The following is a 7,860-nucleotide window of genomic DNA, read 5'->3' on the forward strand; positions in this document are numbered from 1 at the left end:
TAACACATGCAAACCCTAGTCATAGCACTGAAGCGATCAACCGCATGAGTGTGCTGCACCTCCAGTTTATATAGGCGTTCGTCGCAGGCTCAACACTTGGGCCTCGCACGGACCCTAAAGCCCAAAGTCTACTCGGTCATGTTCCTAGTCCAGTTCGGATCACATCCGACTAGTGTCCTACGAACCGACCTCGTAGGTTCCTTCCCTTAAGCGCGCGACCCCTTAGGTTCAAGTCGGCTTGGTCATAGTTCGGATCTCCTCCGACCTGCACGGTTGGTAGCGGCCTCTAGCAAGGCGTGCCAAGCACCAAGCAGACTATGAAGCTGGTTAGGCAAACCTGTACAACTTGCCACACTTTTGTTCCCTTTGCCGCACGATATATGTTGTCAGGCTCAAGGCGAGACTGTCATCCTTGTGCTAGCCCGACCTCTTTCTCGTTCCAGTGATACCGACCACAAACCGGATTATCTCATAATCCATGTCGCATGGCCATGCTTATCCTGGTCGGATCACACGAGGGGCCCAGAGTATATCTCGCCTTATCGGAGGGGCAAATCCCATCTTGCTCGACCATGTCTCGCAGCATGGGACTAGACAAACCCGAAACCTACCTTTGTAACTACCCAGTCACGGAGTAGTATTTGGTCAGCCCAAAGCAAGTTTGTCACCATCCCGAGTACATGCGTCAGCTCAGGTCTTAGGACATAGAACGTATGTTGTACTAGAGACTCACAGATGACATATCGTTGCGTCTCATAGTTGGGTTGTCCGACGCAGACCTTATCTCGACTTGGATCCGACTACGTCGAATCCGACCGGACCTTTCCAAGTCCATATTATCCGGTTAGCATCCAATGCTCCATGGCTAGTGAGACCAAGCCATCGACCGTGTCATATGCTAGTCTAGTCGGCTGCGCGTCCACACAGCCCTTCTGACTTGGGACCTTTTAGGACAGTCATCATACAATGCATAGTCCCGCAAACAAGTCACATACTTGCTGATACACATCATTGATAATGTCCAAGGACTATCTTTATTCATAAACACATAGGAAATATCATCATACATGATTGCCTCTAGGGCATATCTCCAACAGATGGAACCCGCCTCGCAATGCCAAAGACAATCTACGCGCCGGACTCATCGTCATTGAAGCCTGGTTCAGGGGCTACTGAGGGAGTCCTGGATAAGGTGGTATCCGGACAGCCGGACTATATACTTTGGCCGAACTATTGGACTATGAAGATACAAGATAGAAGACTTCATCCCGTGTCCGGATGGGACTCTCCTTGGCGTGGAAGGCAAGCTTGGCGATTCGGATGTAGATCTCCTTCTCTATAAACCGAACCTGTGTAACCCTAGCCCCCTCTGGTGTCTATATAAACCGGAGGGCTTAGTCCGTAGGACAACAACAATCATACCATAGGATAGCTTCTAGGGTTTAGCCTCTCTGATCTCGTGGTAGATAAACTCTTGTAATACTCATATCATCAAGATCAATCAAGTAGGAAGTAGGGTATTACCTCCATCGAGAGGGCCCGAACCTGGGTAAACATCGTGTCCCCCACCTCCTGTTACCATTAGTCTTAGACGCACAGTTTGGGACCACCTATCCGAGATCTGCCGGTTTTGACACCGACAGTAACTGCTGTGGTCAACAATGTCGTCCAGGCGTCCAATAAATCGGACAGAACTTGAGCCAGCCGGCGCGCGGGGCCTCCTGCCCCGGCTGCTGATTCGGAGGTCATCGCTGCCGCATTTGAAGATTGCAATGTGGGCTGCGTACTAGCCATGAAGATCGCAACCCAGTTTGGCGGTTCAAGGGGGTCCGAAATCACTACAAAAAAAACACATCCGTGACATTTTGGGTCGAACGAAACTTTTTTCCGTCATACTTATGACAGTTCTATGACGATAATTGTGACAAACCTGTTGGAAATATGCCCTAGAGGCAATAATAAAAGCATTATTATTATATTTCCTTGTTCATGATAATTGTCTTTATTCATGCTATAATTGTGTTATCTGGAAATTGTAATACATGTGTGAATAATAGACATCAACATGTCCCTAGTGAGCCTCTAGTTGACTAGCTCGTTGATCAACAGATAGTCATGATTTCCTGACTATGGACACTGGATGTCATTGATAACGAGATCACATCATTAGGAGAATGATGTGATGGACAAGACCCAATCCTAAACATAGCACAAGATCGTATAGTTCGTTTGCTAGAGTTTTGCAATGTCAAAGTATCTTTTCCTTAGACCATGAGATCGTGTAACTCCCGGATACCGTAGGAGTGCTTTGGGTATGCCAAACGTCACAACGTAACTGGGTGACTATAAAGGTAGACTACGGGTATCTCCGAAAGTGTCTGTTGGGTGACATGGATCAAGACTGGGATTTGTCACTCCGTATGACGGAGAGGTATCACTGGGCCCACTCGGTAATGCATCATCATAATGAGCTCAGAGTGACCAAGTGTCTGGTCACGGGATCATGCATTACGGTATGAGTAAAGTGACTTGCCGGTAACGAGATTGAACGAGGTATTGGGATACCGACGATCGAATCTCAGGCAAGTAACATATCGATAGACAAAGGGAATAGCGTACGGGGTTGATTGAATCCTCGACATCGTGGTTCATCCGATGAGATCATCGTGGAGCATGTGGGAGCCAACATGGGTATCCAGATCCCTCTGTTGGTTATTGACCGGAGAGTCGTCTCGGTCATGTCTGCTTGTCTCCCGAACCCGTAGGGTCTACACACTTAAGGTTCGGTTACGCTAGGGTTGTAGGGATATGTATATGCAGTAACCCGAATGTTATTCGGAGTCCCGGATGAGATCCCGGACGTCACGAGGAGTTCCGGAATGGTCCGGAGGTAAAGATTTATATATGGGAAGTCCTGTTTCGGGCATCGGGACAAGTTTCGGGGTTATCGGTATTGTACCGGGACCACCGGAGGGGTCCCGGGGGCCCACCGGGTGGGGCCACCCATCCCCGGGGGCCACATGGGCTGTAGGGGGTGCGCCTTGGCCTGCTTGGGCCAAGGGCACCAGCCCCACAAGGCCCATGCGCCTAGGGTTTCCAAAGGGGAGGAGTCCTACTAGTGGAAGGCACCTCCTAGGTGCCTTGGGGGGGAGGGAAACCCCCCTAGGCCGCCGCACCCCCTAGGAGATTGGATCTCCTAGAGCCGGCTAACCCCCCTTGGCACCCCTATATATAGTGGGGGAGAGGAGGGACTTCATACCTTGAGTCCTTGGCCTTTGGTTGCCTCCTTCTCCCTCCCCAACACCTCCTCAACCTCCATAGTGCTTAGCAAAGCTCTGCCGGAGTACTGCAGCTCCATCAACAGCACGCCGTCGTGCTGCTGCTGGTGCCATGTCCCTCAACCTCTCCTCCCTCCCTTGCTGGATCAATAAGGAGGAGACGTGGCTGTTCCGTACGTGTGTTGAACGCGGAGGTGCCGTCCGTTCGGTGCTAGGATCTCCGGTGATTCGAATCACGTCGTGTTCGACTACATCATCCCCGTTCTTCGAACGCTTCCGCTCGCGATCTACAAGGTACGTAGATGCATCCAATGACTCGTTGCTAGATGAACTCCTAGATGATCTTGGTGAAACGAGTAGGAAAATTTTTGTTTTCTGCAACGTTCCCCAACAGTGGCATCATGAGCTAGGTCTATGCGTAGTTCTTCTTGCGCGAGTAGAACACAATTTGTTGTGGGCGTAGATTTGTCAACTTTCTTGCCGTTACTAGTCCTTTCTTGCTTCAGCGGTATTGTGGGATGAAGCGGCCCGGACCAACCTTACACGTACGCTTACGTGAGACCGGTTCCACCGACTAACATGCACTAGTTGCATAAGGTGGCTGGCGGGTGTCTGTCTCTCCTACTTTAGTTGGAGCGGAATCGATGAACAGGGTCCTTATGAAGGGTAAATAGAAGTTGACAAATCACGTTGTGGCTTTAACGTAGGTAAGAAAACGTTCTTGCTAGAACCCTAATTCAGCCACGTAAAAACTTGCAACAACAATTAGAGGACGTCTAACTTGTTTTTGCAGCAAGTGGTTTGTGATATGATATGGCCAAAGTTGTGATGAATGATGAATGATCTATATGTGATGTATGAGATGTTCATGCTATTGTAATAGGATTCACGACTTGCATGTCGATGAGTATGACAACCGGCAGGAGCCATAGGAGTTGTCTTTATTCTTTTAATGACCTGCGTGTCATCGAGAAACGCCATGTAAATTACTTTACTTTATTGCTAAACGCGTTAGCCATAGTAGTAGAAGTAATAGTTGGCGAGCAACTTCATGGAGACACGATGATGGAGATCATGATGATAGAGATCATGGTGTCAAGCCGGTGACAAGATGATCACGGAGCCCCAAGATGGAGATCAAAGGAGCTATGTGAAAATGGCCATATCATGTCACGTTTATTATTTGATTGCATGTGATGTTTATCATGTTTTGCATCTTGTTTACTTAGAACGACGGTAGTAAATAAGATGATCCCTCACAATAAAATTCAAGAAGTGCTCCCCCTAACTGTGCACCGTTGCGACAGTTCGCTGTTTCAAAACACCACGTGATGATCGGGTGTTTTATTCAGACGTTCACATACAACGGGTGTAAGACAGATTTACACATGCAAACACTTAGGTTGACTTGACGAGCCTAGCATGTACAGACATGGCCTCGGAACACAGAAGACCGAAAGGTCGAGCATGAGTCGTATAGAAGATACGATCAACATGAAGATGTTCACCGATGTTGACTAGTCCGTCTCACGTGATGATCGGACACGATCTAGTTTAACTCGGATCATGTAATACTTAGATGACTAGAGGGATGTCTAATCTAAGTGGGAGTTCACTAATAATTTGATTAAGTTGAACTTAATTATCATGAACTTAGTCTAAAATCTTTGCAATATGTCTTGTAGATCAAATGGCCAACGTAGTCCTCAACTTCAACACGTTCCTAGAGAAAACTAAGCTGAAAGACGATGGCAGCAACTATACGGACTGGATCCGGAACCTGAGGATCATCCTCATAGCTGCCAAGAAAGATTATGTCCTACAAGCACCGCTTGGTGACGCACCCGTTCTCCCTGCAGAACAAGACGTTATGAACGCTTGGCAGGCACGTTTCGATGACTACTCCCTCGTTCAGTGCGGCATGCTTTACAGCCTAGAGCCGGGGCTCCAAAAGCGTTTTGAGAGACATGGAGCATATGAGATGTTCGAAGAGCTGAAAATGGTTTTCCAAGCTCATGCCCGGGTCGAGAGATATGAAGTCTCCAACAAATTCTTTAGCTGTAAGATGGAGGAAAACAGCTCTGTCAGTGAGCACATACTCACTATGTCTGGGTTGCATAACCGCCTGACTCAGCTGGGAGTTAATCTCCCGGATGATGCGGTCATTGACAGAATCCTCCAGTCGCTTCCACCAAGCTACAAGAGCTTTGTGATGAACTTCAATATGCAGGGGATGGAAAAGACCATTCCTGAAGTATTTGCTATGCTGAAATCAGCGGAGGTAGAAGTCAGGAAGGAACATCAAGTGTTGATGATCAATAAAACCACTAAGTTCAAGAAAGGCAAGGGTAAAAAGAGCTTCAAGAAGGACGGCAAGGGGGTTGCCGCGCCCGGCAAGCAAGCTGCCGGGAAGAAGCCAAAGAATGGACCCAAGCCCGAGACTGAGTGCTTTTATTGCAAGGGAAGCGGTCACTGGAAGCGGAACTGCCCTAAGTACTTAGCGGATAAGAAGGCCGGCAAAACCAAAGGTATATGTGATATACATGTAATTGATGTGTACCTTACTAGTGCCCGTAGTGGCTCCTGGGTATTTGATACCGGTGCAGTTGCTCACATTTGTAACTCAAAGCAGGGGCTGCGGAATAAGCGGAAACTGGCAAAGGACGAGGTGACGATGCGCGTCGAGAATGGTTCCAAGGTCAATGTGATCGCCGTCGGCACGCTACCTCTGCATCTCCCTTCGGGATTAGTTTTAAACCTTAATAATTGTTATTTAGTGCCAGCTTTGAGCATGAACATTGTATCGGGGTCTCGTTTAATTCGAGATGGCTACTCTTTTAAATCTGAGAATAATGGTTGTTCCATTTTTATGAGAGATATGTTTTATGGTCATGCTCCTATGGTGAATGGTTTATTCTTTATGAATCTCAAACGTGATGCTACACATGTTCATAATGTGAGTACCAAAAGAAGTAAAGTTGATAATGATAGTCCCACATACTTGTGGCACTGCCGCCTTGGTCACATAGGTGTCAAACGCATGAAGAAGCTCCATGCTGATGGACTTTTAGAGTCTCTTGATTATGAATCATTTGACACGTGCGAACCATGCCTTATGGGTAAAATGACCAAGACTCCGTTCTCAGGAACAATGGAGCGAGCAACCGACTTATTGGAAATCATACATACCGATGTGTGCGGTCCAATGAGTGTTGAGGCTCGCGGTGGCTATCGTTATGTTCTCACCCTCACTGATGATTTAAGTAGGTATGGGTATATCTACTTAATGAAACACAAGTCTGAAACCTTTGAAAAGTTCAAGGAATTTCAGAGTGAGGTTGAAAATCAACGTGACAGGAAAATCAAGTTTCTACGATCAGATCGTGGAGGAGAATACTTGAGTCACGAGTTTGGGGCACACTTAAGAAAATGTGGAATAGTTTCACAACTCACGCCGCCTGGAACACCTCAGCGTAATGGTGTGTCCGAACATCGTAATCGCGCTCTGTTAGATATGGTGCGATCTATGATGTCTCTTACCGATTTACCACTTTCTTTTTGGGGCTATGCTTTAGAGACTGCCGCATTCACTTTAAATAGGGCTCCGTCGAAATCCGTTAAGACGACACCGTATGAATTATGGTTTGGGAAGAAACCTAAGCTGTCGTTTCTAAAAGTTTGGGGATGCGATGCTTATGTCAAGAAACTTCAACCTGAAAAGCTCGAACCCAAATCGGAAAAATGCGTCTTCATAGGGTACCCAAAAGAAACTATTGGGTACACCTTCTACCTTAGATCCGAAGGCAAGATCTTTGTTGCCAAGAATGGGTCCTTTCTGGAGAAAGAGTTTCTCTCGAAAGAAGTAAGTGGGAGGAAAGTAGAGCTTGATGAAGTATTGCCTCTTGAACCGGAAAATGGCGCAACTCAAGAAAATGTTCCTGAGGTGCCAGCACTGACTAGAGAGGAAGTTAATGATAATGATCAAGATACTTCTGATCAAGCTCCTACTGAAATTCGAAGGTCCACAAGGACACGTTCCGCACCAGAGTGGTACGGCAACCCTGTCTTGGAAATCATGTTGTTAGACAACGGTGAACCTTCGAACTATGAAGAAGCGATGGCGGGCCCGGATTCCGACAAATGGCTAGAAGCCATGAAATCCGAGATAGGATCCATGTATGAAAACGAAGTATGGACTTTGACTGACTTGCCCGTTGAACGGCGAGCCATAGAAAATAAATGGATCTTTAAGAAGAAGACAGACGCGGATGGTAATGTGACCATCTATAAAGCTCGGCTTGTCGCTAAGGGTTATCGACAAGTTCAAGGGGTTGACTACGATGAGACTTTCTCACCGGTAGCGAAGCTGAAGTCCGTCCGAATCATGTTAGCAATTACCGCATTCTATGATTACGAAATATGGCAAATGGACGTCAAAACGGCATTCCTTAATGGTTTCCTTAAGGAAGAATTGTATATGATGCAGCCGGAAGGTTTTGTCGATCCTAAGAATGCTGACAAAGTGTGCAAGCTCCAACGCTCGATTTATGGGCTGGTGCAAGCATCTCGGAGTTGGAACATT

The sequence above is a fragment of the Triticum dicoccoides genome, chromosome 4B (assembly GCF_002162155.2).
Source record: "Triticum dicoccoides isolate Atlit2015 ecotype Zavitan chromosome 4B, WEW_v2.0, whole genome shotgun sequence".
In the NCBI taxonomy this organism is placed as follows: Eukaryota; Viridiplantae; Streptophyta; class Magnoliopsida; order Poales; family Poaceae; genus Triticum; species Triticum dicoccoides.